Consider the following 17,877-nt stretch of genomic DNA (forward strand, 5'->3'; position numbering starts at 1 on the left):
AAAATAAATAAATAAGTAAGTAAATATGACAACTATGAGATAAGTAAACTCACAGCCTAGTGTACTGACCAAACCCCGAGAAGGTTTGAAATTAATTCCAATCAAGATCTTCCAATATGATCAGGTTTAGATAATAATTTTAAAGTTTTGGGGATTTAAGTAATTAGAAAAATATCACATTTTATCATGAAATAATATTTATTTAGAAGTGCCTTTTAACCAATCATGTATAAAATAGTGTTCCTATGATGTTAGTCTGTTTTAGTTTTATGTTATTGATTTTAATACATAACATTTTTATAGTGAAATGTGTTTGAAACAAAGTGAGGTAATTTAGTTCTTTTAAACAGTTCAGCTTTAAAAGCATTCATTGAGCAATGATTTTTACTTAAATATTACATCTCATGTGAAGTAGCAGAGATAAGAAAAAATCAAGTACTAAATGGTCCTGAGGGGCAGAGCTACTGAGGATCTCCTCCTAAATTAAAGAAACATAGTACAACACTGTGAAGCTCACACAGTTCAGCTCTCTTTTATTTTACATCCTATCCTGGGTATAATTCTTATCTCAGCTTTTTAAAAATTAATCATCTTTTAAATTATATCCTACATTTAAAAGTATCTTGATTTTAGGAATCCCACAATTTCCATTTTAACTGCATGCTTATAATGCTACAACATGCTTTGTAATAAAGTAATATGCTCATAAAAAGAAATATCTATTGGGCACCTACCATGTTCCATACCCCATATTAAGCATAGCACTAGACAACAAAATGGTCATCACTTCTCTATTGTTCAAATAGTCTAGAAGAAGATTTAAATATTGCCTGACTTGATGTCATTTAACAGATAATTATTGAGCATCTACTGTTTTCCAGGAACTGTTTCTTAATCTAGTACTAAAGTATGGAGAAAAAATTCCCATTGTCTTAGTCCATTCTGTGTTGCTATAAAATAATACTTGAGTCTGGATAATTTATAAGGAAAAAATGGTTTACTGGACTCACAATTCTGATAGGTAGAAAAGTTCAAGATTAGGCATTAGCCTCCCGTGTAGCTGGGATTACAGGAGCACACCACCATGGCTGGCTATTTTTTTGTATTTTTAGTAGAGGCATGGTTTTACCATGCTGGCCAGGCTGGTCTCAAATTCCTGACCTTGTGATCTGCCCGCCTCAGCCTTCTAATGTTTGTTCTTTTAAGTTATCTGCCCTATTTCAAGTGAGACACATGAATGTGTGAGATGTGAATAAGAGTAACACATTGTATTATTTGCTTCTTATCAGTTAATAAATGCATAGAATATGGAGGAAGATTCAAATGACTTCTAGACTTTAGGGTAAAACGATATTATTTAATCCAATCTCACCTTGGGAATCCTATTTACTCAGCTTCTGATCTTTTTTCTTACCAAAAAGACATATACAAAATGGTAATAGTGTCTATAAAGACAACAGATATGTTACATGAAAGTGATGATAAGATAGAAATAAATAAATACATATTTTAGGATATAAACATGATATGATCAAAGATATAAAAGCCCTGAATTTTTAAATAACCTAAATAAATTGATATGAGAATTTTTAAATAACCTAAATAAATAAATAAAAGATAAAACCTCATTAACAACATGTATTACTAAGCAATTGCCTGTTCTTTGCATTGCAAACACTAATATTTTGAGGGACAACTAAATTTTTCCCCTAAAAAGTTCCCTCTTTTCATATATGTAGCTTTAGTCAAAAGGAAGATTTGATGAAAGTTTGGATAATTCTAATAAAAGGGACAAACAGATTAGTATTTGAGATGTGAACAAAAAATAATCTTGCAAGACATCAAAGAGGCTAATAGCTCTATAAGATTCTCCTACAATTATCAAACTTTAGTCTTCATAGAAATCAGAATAAATAAAAACTGCATTCTTTGCTAGAAAATACATCTTTAAGAACTTACTCATTGGAAAATGGAAAGAAAATATAGGAGAGACAGGGGAAAAATGCCTCGGACTTGAGAACAGAACTCTCTAGCATTTCTTGACTAAAGATGTCATTCTAGGGAACCCTGTGCTTTTCTGAATATGAAACTCACCAGAGGAGAGCTTCTTCACTTGTATCTCAATTAATTTGCTTGCTCAGTGTGGAAAAATTTCCTCCTTCAAAATTCAAGACATCCTTTTTCTTCTTATTTATTTAAGCTCTGCCCATTGTATCTATATTATTTGTTAAAAGCTTCTTGTCCTGTAGTCCTTGCTTATGAGCTAAAATTTGCTACTGTTCACTTCTCCCCATGGTGATGAGAAAAATATGTTCTAGAATGCCAGCATCTCTTGGTAAAATTAATCTGCAAACCATTGCAACTGAAATGGTTTCACTCATAATAATTTCCTTATCATAACATTTTAACAAGGGTTAATAAAATAACATGTTCAGGCAAATGTTTCCTGTCAGAGTCATCAGGAACTATTTTGAAAATAAGTTTTAGTTTTTGAACAATGAAAGACAGACATTTAATTCCAGGTTTTAGGAGATATGATTACCTTAAGATTTTGATAAAATTTATGCAGTGGGTCCACATTTGCTTCAAAAGAACACCTTTTCAATTTTTGGCTTTGAGTGTTTCAAATTCTCACAAAATATGTTTATAAACAAAAGTTGATCAGATGTAATCAGGATTAAGTGAAAAAAAATTCCTGTCTTTAACATTCCATATGACGGATGCATATGTTAAAATACTGTAGGAATTCACAGGAGATAATAATTCTGACTAATGTGTATGACCTATCTGAAAATATTAAAGAAGTACATTTTCTACTGTCCCTTAGAGGTGCAATATGTATTTCTCTATACTGACACAAACATTTTCAAGATTACCAAAACTGCTTTTATAAAATATTCTTCCTTTGTCTGTATATCTTAATCAAACACTCAAGGAAATTCCCAGAGTTTCAGCAAGGATTTGCAGATGGTTATGCAGAACTCTGTATCCCACTCATGGAGTCATAAAAGCAAGTTATAAAGGAATGGATCATAGATCTAGATAAGAAGTGATGATTATCCAAGCAGTCCACATTTTATACATGAGGACACTGAAAGTAAATGGCTTTCCAAAATCAGAGTCAGCCTGAGGTTATAAAGCCTCTCTAGGGTGGCCTAATTCTCAGGGTTCATTTACTGGAACACAGAACGATATAAAGTCAAATATCCTCTAGCTATGAGATTATAATTCTTAAATTTCCTTAACCACTATCTGAGTTGTGTTGAAATCAATCACATGAGTAGAACTGTGCAGCTTTTGCCAGACAGTTCCCAATCTCTTGAATAAAACAAAAAATATTTGTATTATGCTCATTTTCCCATGACAGCAAATTCGGAAGAACAACAACAAAATATTGCCAGGAACACTGAAAATATCTAATAATGTATAAAGATCAGATATAGCAACCTTTCTCATGTTTTACATTTTGTAAACCTGCTATCCTATGTACTTTGGAATAAATGAACATAATCTTTGGCAGAAAATAATTTTATCAAAGAATGTTTGTACTATTGATGCAGACAGTCTGTATCCTTCAGTTACTGCAATTGTTAATCATCATAACAACAGTGATTAAAGATCATCCTTCAATAGTATTTTAAATGTCAATGAGAAGAGTCAAACTCTATAAAATATTTGAAGAGATGTATTTGGAGCCAAATATATATAAGTGACCATGGCCCGTGACACAGCCTTCAGGAGGTTCTGAGAACATGTGCCCAAGGTGGTTGGGGCACAGCGTGGTTGTACACATTTTAGGGAGGCATGAGACATCAATCAAATACATCTAAGAAGTACATTGGCTTGGTTCAGAAAGGTGGGACAACTCAAAGCTGGGAGGGGGGAATGCTTCCAGGCTATAGGTCAATTTAAATATTTTCTGGTTGACAATTGGTTGAGTTGTCTAAAGACCAAGGATGGATAGTAAGGAAACATTCAGGTTAAGATAAAAGATTGTGGGGACCAAGGTTCTTTTGAAGTCTTATAGTGGCCGCCCTTAGAGACAGTAGATGACAAATGTTTTGTATTCAGATCTTTAAGGTGCTAGACTTTTAGTTGATCTCTTTAGGATTGAGAGGGCCCGAAGGAAAAAGATCTAGCTATGCAAATTTTCCCCTACAAAGTACAGCTTTGCAGGGCCATTTCAAGATATGGCAAAGATACATGTTTTGGGGTAAAATATTTTTATTTTTATTTTCTTCCGTGTCTTGCAATGTTATGTCAGAGTCACGTTGGAAAGTAAGTCACGGTACATAGGGTTACATAAAACCAACCTAATGAGAATTTATGATTTGTAGGACATGACTCTCCAGACCCCTTAGGTAGGAATTCGGGCAAGATACAAATCAGAGCTTAGTCCTCATAAACTATACTACCCAAAATATTTTTCAATATAATTTCCTAATGAAGACCCACTGCAATTTAAAACCTTTACTAACCTACAGCAATATAAAAAAATATGTTGAAAACAATGATATATGCAATCAGAAGACCTAAAAAGGATACATTTAGAAAGAAATCAAGAAAGCAGTCCAAAGGAAGCATTAAAATAAATTGTTTTCACCAATCAGATTCTTCAAAAAGGAAAATCACTGAAATTGTAGAAAAGCAATAAGAAATAAAAATTTCAATTACATGTTTAGTGATAACAAAGCACTAAAAACTGCGCTGGACATCGAATCATATTTAAACACCTTCAAAATGACCATAGGAAGCCGTTCTCATTATCCTGATTTTATGAATGAGCAAAATTAGGACCCCAGCTGTGTATTACTCATATATTCATTTATTCAAAAATAGCTTTTGGATATATGATAATCTCACTCCAACTTTAACTCTCTCACTGATTATTTGATAATAATAACAGGTCAGATATCCTGTAAAAAAACATGTAACTATTGGATGTCTGCTCTGCTATGTTGACTATTTTGTTTGGTGAACGAAGACATGGATAAGCCCCAAGGTCATGGAGTTTATAATCTACCAGAGGATATAAGTAGTTAAAATAAATACATTTTCTTGGTCTTGGTAAAGATTAACAGGTAAATTTAGATAGAGTAAGGAATAGTGGGTAATAATATAAAATTTGGTGTTGCTATTTTAAACATGTGATCAGGCTGACAGTTCTAACAAGCTAATATTTTAGTAGCAAACTATATCAAGTGAGGTAGAGAACCATGGCGATGACTGAGTGAGTGAATTTCAGAAAGAGGAAATACTGAGGGCTAAGATCTGATAGGCAGATTACCCAAAGTGACTCAGCTGGAAAATGGTTTGAGTCCTCTTCATGATGACTTCAGAGCCCGTCTTCTTACCCATTGCAGAATGCCAGAACGTGTCCGGTTTCCCATGACCTCACCAATATTGCACTATTTAAGATATTTTCAGTTTTAGCAATTAACTAGCAAAAATAATGGTTTATGTTATTTTCTATTTGCAACTTATTACTAGTAAAGTTAAACATGTTTTATGAATATTTCTGTTATTCGCATTTATTTTTCTGTGAATTACCTATTCAGAGTTACATTAGTCTGCTTTCATACTGCTATAAAGCACTGCCCAAGACTGGGCAATCTATAAAGGAAAGAGGTTAAATTGATTCACAGTTCAGCTTGACTGGGGAGGCCTCAGAAAACTTAGGATCATGGCAGAAGAACATGGGGAAGCAAGGCACCTTCTCCAAAAGGTGAGAGGAAGGAGAATGAATACAGGAGGAACTACCGAGCACTTACAGAATCATCCGATCTCGTGAGAACTTATTCACTATCACGAGAACAGCGTGCGGGAAACTGCCCCCATGATTCAGTTACCTCCACACAGTTTCTAAATGTGGGGATTTGGGGGATTACAATTTAAGATTAGATTTTTATGTGTGGACACAGTCAAACCATATCAAGAATCTTTGTTGATTTTCCTACTGGATTGTTCACTTTAAACTTTCCACATATTAGCTTTGCGTAAAAGCAATAGTGGTTTTTGCTATCACTGCCAATCGCAAAACCCACAACTTTTATGTTTTGCATCAACATAATACATGTGCACACATACTTAAATATACACACATGTCTATCTATATAAGATATCAACACTTCAGCTAATTACTTGTATTAAAGTATTTTATCAAAATTTTATTTATCACTTAGCTTTTTAATTGCTATAACATAGTTGTAAATACTTTAGGATACATGTGATATTTTTATACATGTATACAATGTGTAGTGATCAAATCAGGATAATGGGGACATCCATAACCTCAAACATTTATTTTTTCTTTGTGTTGAGAACATTACCATTCTTCTCGTCTATTTAAAAATATACAATAAATTGTGGTTAACTACAATTTTCCTACTACATTATCAAATACTAAAAACTCTTCCTTCTATCTAGCTGTATTTTTGTACCCATTAAACAAATTTTCTTCATCCCCCTCCTCCTCTCTTTTATTCCCAGCCTGTGGTAACCACCATTCTACTCTCTACCGATTGAACTACACTTTTTAGCTCCCACAAATGAGTGAGAAGATGAAATACTTATTTTTCTATGCCTGGCTTATTTCACTTATTATAATGAACTCCAGTTCCATCCATGTTGCTGCAAATGAGAGAATTCCATTCTTTTTTATGGATGAATAACACTTAGCTTTTTTATGGGGTCTTATATAGATGTTCTAAATTTATAAGTGAATACATATTTCAATTTTTTTCAAGGTTTAATTTGAACAACTAAAAATTCTGACATAAAATATGGATTCCCCACACCATTTCAAAATGAAATTTTCCCTTGTCGTCTGTTATCTTCTGTTCCTTCCAGCCATGATAATGACGTTTAAGATCTTCATTCTCAATTGGACTGTTGTGGAAGACCCCAACTATAATTGCAATGTCATCTCTTCTAAACTCATCAGCATAATGATAAAGGTGCTCTGCATTTGATGTCAAAATACCTCTTCACTGAAACTACCCTCTGTGTTGCCAGTGTATTAATATACTAATCACAAAACACCTGCCATTCACTGCTTTGCATACTTATTTATATTGTACTGCTTTACCTCCTACTCCCTGTTTCTTCATTACTCCTTGTTGGATAGACCTGATCTTCATTAGAGGTCCAACCTAAACAACAATCCCTATACAAATATTTTCTGATGCCTTTCTTGAAAGGAATGCATCAACATGTGTGGCATTTTAGAATACCTGGGCATTTTATCATATGTTGTGACTAAGTTGTTAGTAAAAGAAATTCACCTACTAGCTAATTTTAGGAAGCATCTACATGATGGTACCTATCCCAGCATGTGGGAGATGTTCAAGTGGAGTTTTGAACTAACACACTGCAGTGTAAGAAAGGTAGATGATCAAACTGACTGGACTTCTTTCTCTGTGTATTGACACTTTCTCTCAGTTATTTACTCTTGTTCTAATTAAATCTTTGGATGTGAGAAGTACTTATTAGTCCTGGTTATTGAGTGACAGACAGGAGATAGATAAGAATATTTCTGCCCAGAGGAGAAAGGTAGTCAATAAATTAATCAATTTAAGTCATGATAAAATGAGCCACAAACTATCCATTCATTTATGTGTTCTAAAAATCGATGATTTTAACGGCACCAGTGAAATGAATCAGATGGTCTTTACTAAGATAAATTTGTTACTACATTTTGGATACCATCATGGGTTAAACAGAGTATCTTCGGAGACCTCTTTTAATATAAAATCATAGATTTAACAATAAATTTCTTAGGTAAAAATGCACTTATTTCTAATACTAGATCATTCTTACATGTTGTCCCTTCTACTCACTTTCCCTCTCTCTTTAGCCCACTAACATATATATTTTTTTCCATTCTGGCAGAAAAACCTAAGCACAGGATGACAATAAAATGTTATGAAACCTGTACAATTTCTTAAAAATTGTATTACTTAAAGAAAATATAAATCAATAAAAGTTATGTTTACATTGAAAAAAAATAAAGGATGGGAAAAGGTAGTATCTAAGTTTCCTACTTATTGGCAATTCTATAAGTTATACTTTTCAAAATATTTAAAAGAAAGCAATATAATTGGCAGCAATTCATGTAACAATTAAGAACATAGAAAATAAAATTAGACATCAAATGTTAAATTACAACTTTACCTCATATGCTGAGTGGTAATGAATATGTGCATTTTTTATTGTCAAAAGTTGCTCATTGTAAACAATAATTCATTTAATGTCTTTAGTCATATCCCCTCTATTATTTCTGAATCAGTTATTTATATTCTCTTTTATTCTTTATTGATATACAAAGATGTATCAATTTTCTTATTCAATTCAAAGCATCAATTTTTATTTTATTGACATTTCTATATTTTTCTTTTTCATCGACTTTAATTTTATTATTATATTTTCTTTTCATCTAGTTACATTAGACATACTTTGGTCTTGTATTTCGGGTTTCTGAGAAGAGCAACTTAAATTATAATATTAGACCTTTATTTTTTCCAGTATAAGAATTCAAAGCTAAAATTTTATTGCAAACCACGATGCTCCAGAATTATTAATAAGTTGCCTTTTAATTTTATTTACTTCAAAATATTTTAAAATTTCCCATGCTATTTATTTTATTTTCTATTTTATTTGGAAGTATGTTAACATCCCAATACTAGGGATTTTCCAAATATCTTTATGAAATGAATTTCATTATTATAAGAGAACACGCTGTATGCAATATCAAACTTTTATATTGAAACTCATCTGATTACGAATTATTATCTCTCTTGGTGAATGTACAATGTGCACTTGAAAATAATATTCTGCAGTTGTTGAGTGTTCTATAAATGTCAATTAAAGCAAGTTAACTGATTATGTTAAGTTTCCTATATCATTATTGTCTATAGACTATGAATGACTGAGGGGTGTTTAAAATCCCCACCTAAAATTGTCAATTTGTCTGTTGTATTTTCAATTCTGTCATTTTTTAACTTATATATTTAGAAACTCCGTTATAAATGTTATAAACATTTAGGATTATTATATCTTCTTGATTAATACTTAACCTATTATTATGAAATTTCCTTCACAATCTGTGATATTATGTTTAGAGTCTCTTTTTCCAGATATTAATATAGCTATCCAGTTTATTATGAATAATTTTGTACTATTATATCATCTTTCTTTTTATTTTAGCCTATCTTACTCTCTAAATTAAAATGAGATTCTTTTAGGCAGCACAAAGTTAAATTTTCTTTTTAAAATCCACTTCTAAAAGCTCTTCTAATTAGAGTATTTGTTTCATTTACACTTAATGTACCATGATTGGATTTTAAAGAATCATCTGGTTGTTTTCTGTCTGCTGATTTTCCTTTTCTCCCTATTTTTTGTCTTCTTTAGACAAAAATATTGAGTATATTGTTTTATCTCCAATTGCCTGTTAACCTCCTACTACGTTTTAAATTTTAGTGGCTACTCTTGGGTTAATAATGTCCATCTTATCTCATTATAATCTGACTTCAAATAGTAACATAGCTCTTCACATACAATATAAGAACTTATACTTTCATTTATCCTCTTTTATTCTTATATAAATTGTATTTTATATTTTAGTTCTACATGTTATAATCCAACAATACATTATTATTTTTCCTTCAGTTTTTCCTTTAAATAAAATTTTTAAAAATGTCCTTCATTCTTACCTTCAAATATCCCATATTTGGAGCTATTTTTTTCCAAGATTCCATCTGGCATTATTTTTCTTCTGCTGGAAGAACTTCCTTTAACATTTGCATAGTGCAGATTTATTGGCACTAAGTTTTCTTATAGTTTCACCAGTCATATTTGAATTCACTAAGGTTTTTCTTCAGTAGTTTTCCCCAAAGAAGTTTGCACGCTCCAAACTATCCAACTAAAACATTTGTTTCTGAGGACTGTTAGGTTTGTGCTTGGCTTACACTTCCTTTTTTTAAGGATCATGTAACTATCACTCCATTGTTATCTGTTCTTGAATATTATAGAGTTGCCAGAGCCTGATGCAATTTTCCCTTTAAAAGTGACCATAGGGTTTTTTTTTGTTTTTTTTGGTTTTTTTAAGTCCTGCAACTTAAGTAATGTATATTCCAGTGTTGACAAGTGTGGGCAAATATTTCCTGGTATAGTGGATGCTCTTTGGAGGAGTTTTGTGGCATCTTTAATTTTAGAAAATGTTCCTAAATTATAATTAATTATTATAATAGTTGAATTTCACTTCAGAAACTCCAGCTATACATATATTGAATCAAATTTGTGCTTTATGTTTTTTCTAATTTTTTTAAAAAAGTATTTATTTCTAACACATTTCGTTTACTTGTCTCATTTCTAGCTTCTGAATCACTTATTGTCATTTCTTAATATTTTTTCAATGATTTTTCTTCAATTTTACTTTCTGTGTCAATTATATATTTTCTTCTTTTTTTTTTTTTTTGAGAATGGAGTTCTGTGAGCTCAATTTCAGCTATCTGCTGTCTTCAAACTCATATAAGTTCTTAGATTTCTGCTTTGGGTTCTTACTTTTTATAATTAATTGCTTTATATTTCACTAAAAAAACCCAAAACCTGTGATTTCAATTGTCCTTTCCTAAACGACAACATTTATGTGGTGAGCAGTTTCTTGTCTGTTACTAATCATGTTCTTCTGCTTTCTTTATTCACACGACACTCTTATATTGATATTTAATTGACTGCTCTCAGTTATTCATTATTGAAAGGACTGGATTTCCTAGAGCAGCTATTTCTGGCAGGGTCTTGTGATAGAGTAAGAGGCAAGGAAGTATTTTAGGCAAATTGGTGTTCATAAGCAAAGGACCTCTTCTTTCCAGCTGCTGAACAGATAGGTTGCAGTCTAAAAATATGGCTTGCTTATGTCATTCTTTGTATAGTGTGAGCCTCTATGCATTTGTGGATTATAACAGCTCTAGGGATCCATTTTCTATATCCGTTTTGTAGACACAACACATAGCTTTTACACTGCACTGCTTCACCTTCAGAGAATATAGTCTTGTTAATTCATAAGAGACCTGTTAGCACTGATCTTTCTCCTCAGCTGCTCTCCGCTTCCTGCCATACATCTCCTGTAGAAACTCGACTTGGAATCTATCTCTCGTTTTGCCAACCTTTGAGTTTGCATATTTTTTTTCTAAATTACTAGGAGAATAAGGAGGAAAGGCTGATTTTAATCAGTCATATATAGATTAGAATTATCCCTTTTAAAATTTTTGTTACCCTGGGATCTTATTATATTACAAAATAAATAATTAATAACAATTTAAAATCTGAAAAAGTGCTGAAATGCCGCAGTGTATTTTTGTTGATTCTTTCATCTTTTGACCTTTCATCATATGCTTGTTTAAAAAAATATCTGAATTATGTCACCAAATGTAGTGGTATTAAAGCACCAGCAGCTCACAGAACTGAGTGAATTACGAAATCTTAAGACTGAAGTCAAAAGTTCTATACTATCATCAACATTGCAGGTTGTGTTCTTGTATTGGACTTTTTTTCAGGCACATTTCAGGATGGGATATTACTGCAAAGTTGTTAGTGAGCTTTTCCTTTTGGTTTTCAAAATCCCCATACCACATTTATATCCACTGAGTATTACAGAACGACTGCTGAATGCCAAATATTTCAGAAGCCTTATTTTTTAGTTTAGAAGTATTTGAAGATGGAGCTATGGGAGACTGATTTGGTTTGGTAGTGAGGGCTTTCTCCCAGGCTTGCAAAGAGAAGACCACCTTATTGCTGTGTCCTCATAGGACAAAGACAGAAGAAGAAAGCAAGCTGTGTGGTGTCTCTTCTTATAATGGCACTAATCCCAGCATGGGGACTCCAGCCTTATTGCCTCACCTAAACTTAATTACTTCCCAATGGCCCCAGCTCCAAATACAATCACAGTAGGAGTAAGGGCTTCAATATATAAATTTAGGGTGAAACACAATTCAGTCCATAGCACATAATGAGGTAGAGTCTGTGGACATCACTTCATAAAACAGGTTGGCTAAAAGAAATACATTTGAGAGTTGCTGGTTCAAAGCTCCTATGTGGGAATAATTTGTTAACTAATGTAAATTCTAATTGTTGTGAACAAAATCTGCATAATTTGAAGATATTTGAAAAAATATCTATATTAACATGCTTTAAGTCTTATAATAATCCTCTATCTTTTCTCCTCCTTTCCACATATGCATATTCATATATCCCCTCTGAAAACATATTTCCCATTGAAGGCATATTTCAAATTTAAGTGTATCTTTGTGCATTGGATTTAAAAGATACATCAGTGACTGGGTCATAGATTTTGAATGGCGATTGCATGCATCTCATTTCCACGGTGATTAAAGGTCCAGTTGCCAGCCCATTAAATATAACTTACATTCAGCTGCTGAATCCAGAGCTACTTTTCAGTTAACTGTAGTTCTGCCAGAAAGAACATAAATGTGGCAGTCCCTAGTAAGACTTGACTAGTTAAAACACTTGATAATACTACTTTTTCTTACTTTTCTCATATCTACCCTTCCATCTTCTCACTGTGCACATCAGCCTCTTCAGTTAAGATGCTATGCAGTGAGTCTCAAAGGTTGATAACCAAGATAAAACATGGCCATGGCCTTCATTTCCCTGCAAGTTCACTTAGTGTAGATTCTTCGTCCACCAGCTTTTCCCTGTTTAATTACTAAGTGACAAAACATTTAGGTGGTTTTGTTTCCCATTTGAAACTTATCGTGATTCGTAAGAAATGATGAAATACTCATTTGGGCCAGGATAAGGGGAACTCATAAGTTTTACATGGTCCATCCAAGTTTACCACAATGATAAGGAAATTATTTCTGGTTGCAATTGGTGATGCCAGAGGGGTAAATTTGAATTAGAAACCTAGTTTCCTTTGGAGAAAAAAAAAGATTGATTTTGAGTGGGAGAGGAAAAGGAGAATGCAGGAAGGTAATTAGAGGTTCTTAGCTGAGTGAAATGATACAGTACTGGAGAGGTTTGTTTATCTAACTAGATTCCAAAGGCTGAAACTCCACATACTTCTAAACTTTAAAGCTTCAACTTCAATATATTTTCAAAGCAGCCCAGAAGCATTAAAAAATATTTCAAATCTATCCAGTTTAACGATCTCAGTATATATTTAATGTTTTACAGGGAAATGTCATGTAACTTATTGTACAACAACAATAACTCTGTGAAGTTACTTGTTCCCATTTTATAACTAAGCTCAAAGATGTAAAGAGGGCAATTACAGATTTCTGTACATTAAACCCGGATCATGTGATCAACTCCAATTCCTGATAACTGTATCTTTCTCACTTACCTGATTTTCTGTTCACTCATTCTTGTTTTTACCATGATTCCCACTCAATTACTCCTGCTTAGCTCACATAGAGATGTTAGAAATCAAGTATTCCAAACCTCACTTATGTTATAAATGATGAAACTAAACTCCAATGTAATACTTAATGGCCTAAGGGTACACAGCCAGTTAGGCACAGATTTGAGAACAAAACACAGGAGTGATCTGATGTCTGATTCAGTAGTGTCTTCCACTGCGTGTTTGTCTCTCTTTCTCTCTGTGTGTGTGTGTGTGTGTGTGTGTGTGTGTGTGTGTGTTCTTCTTGGGCAATTGAGAAACAGTCCTGGGAAGATAACAAAGAATGAGCCACTTCATTATGCAGTTGCTCTGTAGAATAAGGAAAAATATTTCTTGAAATCTATAAACAAGAAATAATTTCTTCCCACTTCAATTATCTACTTTCTTCAGGTAAAATCTTGTTCGTGTGTTTTGGATTTTGAATACGAATCTTACTTGTTCTTATCAGGAGTGGTTCAATTTATGAGAAGTTTCTGTCTTTATGCAGGTTTCATTCTACTGAAAAGACAACAGGTCCTGATGGGGACAGTTTTGCAATATAAAGGGTACATTCTTCAGCCTCCGTATTTAAAAGATTCATCATTGATATGGTTTGAACCTGTGTTCCCACCCAAATCTCATGTTGAATTGTAATTCCAAGTGTTGGAGGTGGGGACTGGTGGGAGGTGATTGGATCATGGGACTGGTTTCTCATGAGTGGGGTAGCACCATCCCCTTGGTGTTGCTCTCATGAAAGTGAGTTCTCATGAGATCTGCTTGTTTAAAAGTGTGCAGCACTTCCCCGCTCTCTCTTGTTCCTTCTGCTATGAGAAGTATTGCTTTGCCTTCACTTTCTTCCATGATTGGAAACTTCCTGAGGACTCCCCAGAAACAGAAGCTGCCATATTTCCTGTAAAGCCTGCAGAACTGTGAGCCAATTAAACCTTTTTTTCTTATAAATTACCCAGTCTAAGGTATTTCTTTACAGTAGTGTAAGAACTGACAAATACACTCATGAACTACTCAAAATAGGAAACTGAATTTTTTAGAGCAGTGCTCAAAAGATAAGGGAAGATTTCTCCTTAGGATGTGTGTATTTTATATTTCTCTTAAGAATTCTTCCTGTTTCATTTTTGACTCAACAAAAGACTGCCTAATTTATATGGTGTGTCAGCATGGGCTGGTGGTGATGATCTTCCCTGTGTATAGATAAGAAGGCAATGCATTGTTTGTGGAGAATATAAACAATAATAAAATTGACTATAGTCAGTATGATTTGTATTAACACCACGAACTGGCAATTTGGAACAATTACAGTTTTAAAATACACCCCTGCACTAGACTGAGCAATTTCTGCTATTTGTGCTACCCTCAATACACCACTGCCTAAGAAATAATTCATCAGTTTTTATGTCTATGCACCTCGACCATTTTGATTACATGAAGCTTGTTTTTGTCTAGCAAATTCATCAGGAAGTCTCCTGGAAATAGTATTCTCTGAGTTCTTCCACTTTCAAACATGTTCGTTTTCATGGCCTTTGAATTAAAAGTAAATTTGGCTAGGTATAAAAATCTTTTGCTCATATTTTTTTCTCATATTTTTACTTTATGGAATAGAGTGTTTCTGTTAGAACCTTATGATAACCTGAACATCTTAGACATTTGTGCTTGGATACACAATGATTTTTATTTTTTCAATGTGGGTAATTTTTATTTTTATGTTTTTCAAGTAATACATTAGTTTTTGAGCACTTTTAGTCTCCCAGAAAAATTGAGAGGAAAGTACGGAGAACTCTCATCTACCCTTGCACAGACTCCTTCCCTATTTTCTCTTTTATTAACATCTTGCAGTGTTACAGTTATAATTGAACAAATATTGATAAATTATTTTCATTCTATCATACTAAAGACTGTAGCTCACATTTGACTTCACTCTTGATGTTATACATTCTATGGGTATGGACAAATGTATAAACGCATACATCAACCACTATAGCATCAAACAGAAGAGTGTCTCTGTCCTAGAAACCGTCTGTGCTCTATGTATTCATCCCTCTCTCTCCTCTAACTCCTGGAAAAATAGATTATGACAACCACTGATCTTTTTGCTGTGTCGTAGTTTTGCTTTTTTCAGAATGTCCTATAGTTGGAATCATTCAGTATGTAGCCTTTTCAGATTGACTTCTTTCATTTAGCATTACGCATTTAAGGTTTCTCTATGTCTTTCATGCTGTGGAGACTAAAGTAACCACATCTTGAATGCTAATCAGCTATGTTAACCTCCGATTAGCCCCAGTCCCATGAATGCCTCCTGATTCCTACTTTATTTACTGTGCCAGTGTAACAACAAAGTAACCTTGAATTTATTGCAAAATTATAGGCCATGACAAACATAGTGTTCTTGTCTGTTCTGGAGCGTGCCTTTAATTGTTGTGCTAGAGTACATATATCCTTTGCTTATGATATATAAGCCCTGGGTCTGGGAAGTAACAGTGCAGAGATCTACTTGTCTTGCAGCTGCTCAATACCATGCTTATGCCTGAAATTGCACTTAATAAATCAACCAATACCAAAAAACTGGATTCATCCGCCTTCCTCTTTGGTGTCTTGGCACCTTTGGCACTGAGGGGTCACTTTGCATATATGGTCCTTTCCTGTTACACATACCTTCATCTTTCATTTCTTTCTGTGATTGATATATTCCATTGTCTGGTTGTATTACAGATTATGTATCCATTCACTGACTGAAAGATATCTTGATTTTATCTAGGTTCAGGCAAATATGAATAAAGCTGCTGTAAACATTTGTGTGAAGGCTTTTGTGTGGACATAAGTTTTTAACTGATTTGCATAAATACAAAAAAGCCCACTTGCTAGATCAAATGATAAAATGTTTAGTTTTGTAAGAAATTGCCAAATTTCTTCTAAATTGGCTATACCATTTTGCATTCCCACCAGCAATGAAACAGAACTCCTCTCTTTCCACATCATTGTCAGCAGTTCGGGTTGTCGGTGTTTTGGATTCTGACCATTCCAATAGGTTCACTGTGGTATCTCATTGTTGCTTTGGTTTGCCATTCCCTAATGACACATGGCCTTGAGCATCTTCTCATATGCTTGCTAGAGATTTATATAATTTCTTTGACAAGGTTTTTGTTCAGATTTTTTTTTTTTTTTGACAGAGTCTCACTCTGTCACCAGGCTGGAGTGCAGTTGGCGAGATCTCGGCTCACTGCAATCTCTGCATCCCAGCCCTCAGTCTCCCAGGTAGCTGGGATTACAGGTGCGTGCCACCACACCCAGCTAATTTTTGAATTTTTAGTAGAGATGTGGTTTCACCATGTTGGCCAGGATGGTCTGAATCTCCTGACCTCATGATCTGCAACCCTCGACCTCCCAAAGTGCTGAGATTACAGAAGTGAGCCACCGCCCCCAGCCCAGATCTTTTGTCTATTTAAATTTTTTTTTCCTTATTGTTGAATTTTAAGATTTCTTTGCATATTTTGTATAACTGTCCTTTATCAGATATGTGTTTTGCAAAGATCTTCTCTGAGTCTGTGGCCTGTCTTTTTATTCTGTTAAGGTCATCTTTTTTGGAACAGAAGTTTTAATTTTAATGAAGTCCAACTGTCAATTTTTCATTCATGGTTTGAGCTTTTTACATTGTATCTGAAAATGCAGTAGCAAACCCAAGGTCACAGATTTTTTTCAACATTATCATCCAGAAGTTTTTTAGCTCTGCATTTTACATTTGAGTATATGATGAATTTTGACTTACTTTTTGTGAAAGGTATAACATCTGTGTTTGTATATTTTATTTTGCACATGGATATTCTGTTTTTCTAGCATCATTTGTTGAAAAAATCCTCTTCTTTCTTTTCTTCGTCAAATTGCCTGTGCTCTGTTGTCTACAATTAGTTGACTATATTTGTGTGATTTCATTTCTGGGTTCTTTGGTCTGTTCTATTGATCTGTTTGCCCGTTCTTTCACTAATATCATAATGTCTTGATTTTTGCAGCTTTATAGTAGGTATTAAAATTGAGTAATGTCCATACTTCCTTTTTGTTTTTCTTCAATATGGGGTAAGCTACTCTAGGTCTTTTATTTCCACATAAACTTTATTTATTTACTGAGACAGAGTCTCACTTTTTTGCCCAGGCTGGAGTGTGATGACTTGATCTTAGCTCACTGCAACCTCGACCTTCTGGGTTGAAGCAATTCTCCTGCCTCAACCTCCCAAGTGGCTGGGACTACAGGCATGTGCCATCATGCCCGGATAATTTTTGTATTTTTAGTAGAGATGGGATTTCTCCATGTTGGCCAGGCTAGTCTTGAACTCCTGACCTCAGGTGATTCCCCACCGCTTGGACCTCCCAAAGTGCTTAGATTACAAGCATGAACCACCGCGCTGTACTTCATATAAACTTTAGAATTAGCTTTTCTATAGTCACAAAATACCTTGCTTAAATTTTTATTGGGA

General features: G+C 33.7%; 1 long non-coding RNA gene and 1 other non-coding gene across 2 annotated transcripts in view; both read left to right on the forward strand.

Moving 5' to 3' along the window:
* LOC135971094 (uncharacterized) overlaps positions 1-17,877 on the forward strand; it is a 143,729-nt gene that overhangs the window by 46,871 nt on the left and 78,981 nt on the right. The window lies entirely within an intron of this gene.
* Positions 4,843-4,919, forward strand: LOC123574263 (small nucleolar RNA SNORD81). Its single transcript, XR_006699149.1, has one exon. It is a non-coding gene; the product is annotated as a small nucleolar RNA SNORD81 (small nucleolar RNA).

This window comes from Macaca fascicularis, chromosome 6 (genome assembly GCF_037993035.2).
Source record: "Macaca fascicularis isolate 582-1 chromosome 6, T2T-MFA8v1.1".
In the NCBI taxonomy this organism is placed as follows: domain Eukaryota; kingdom Metazoa; phylum Chordata; class Mammalia; order Primates; family Cercopithecidae; genus Macaca; species Macaca fascicularis.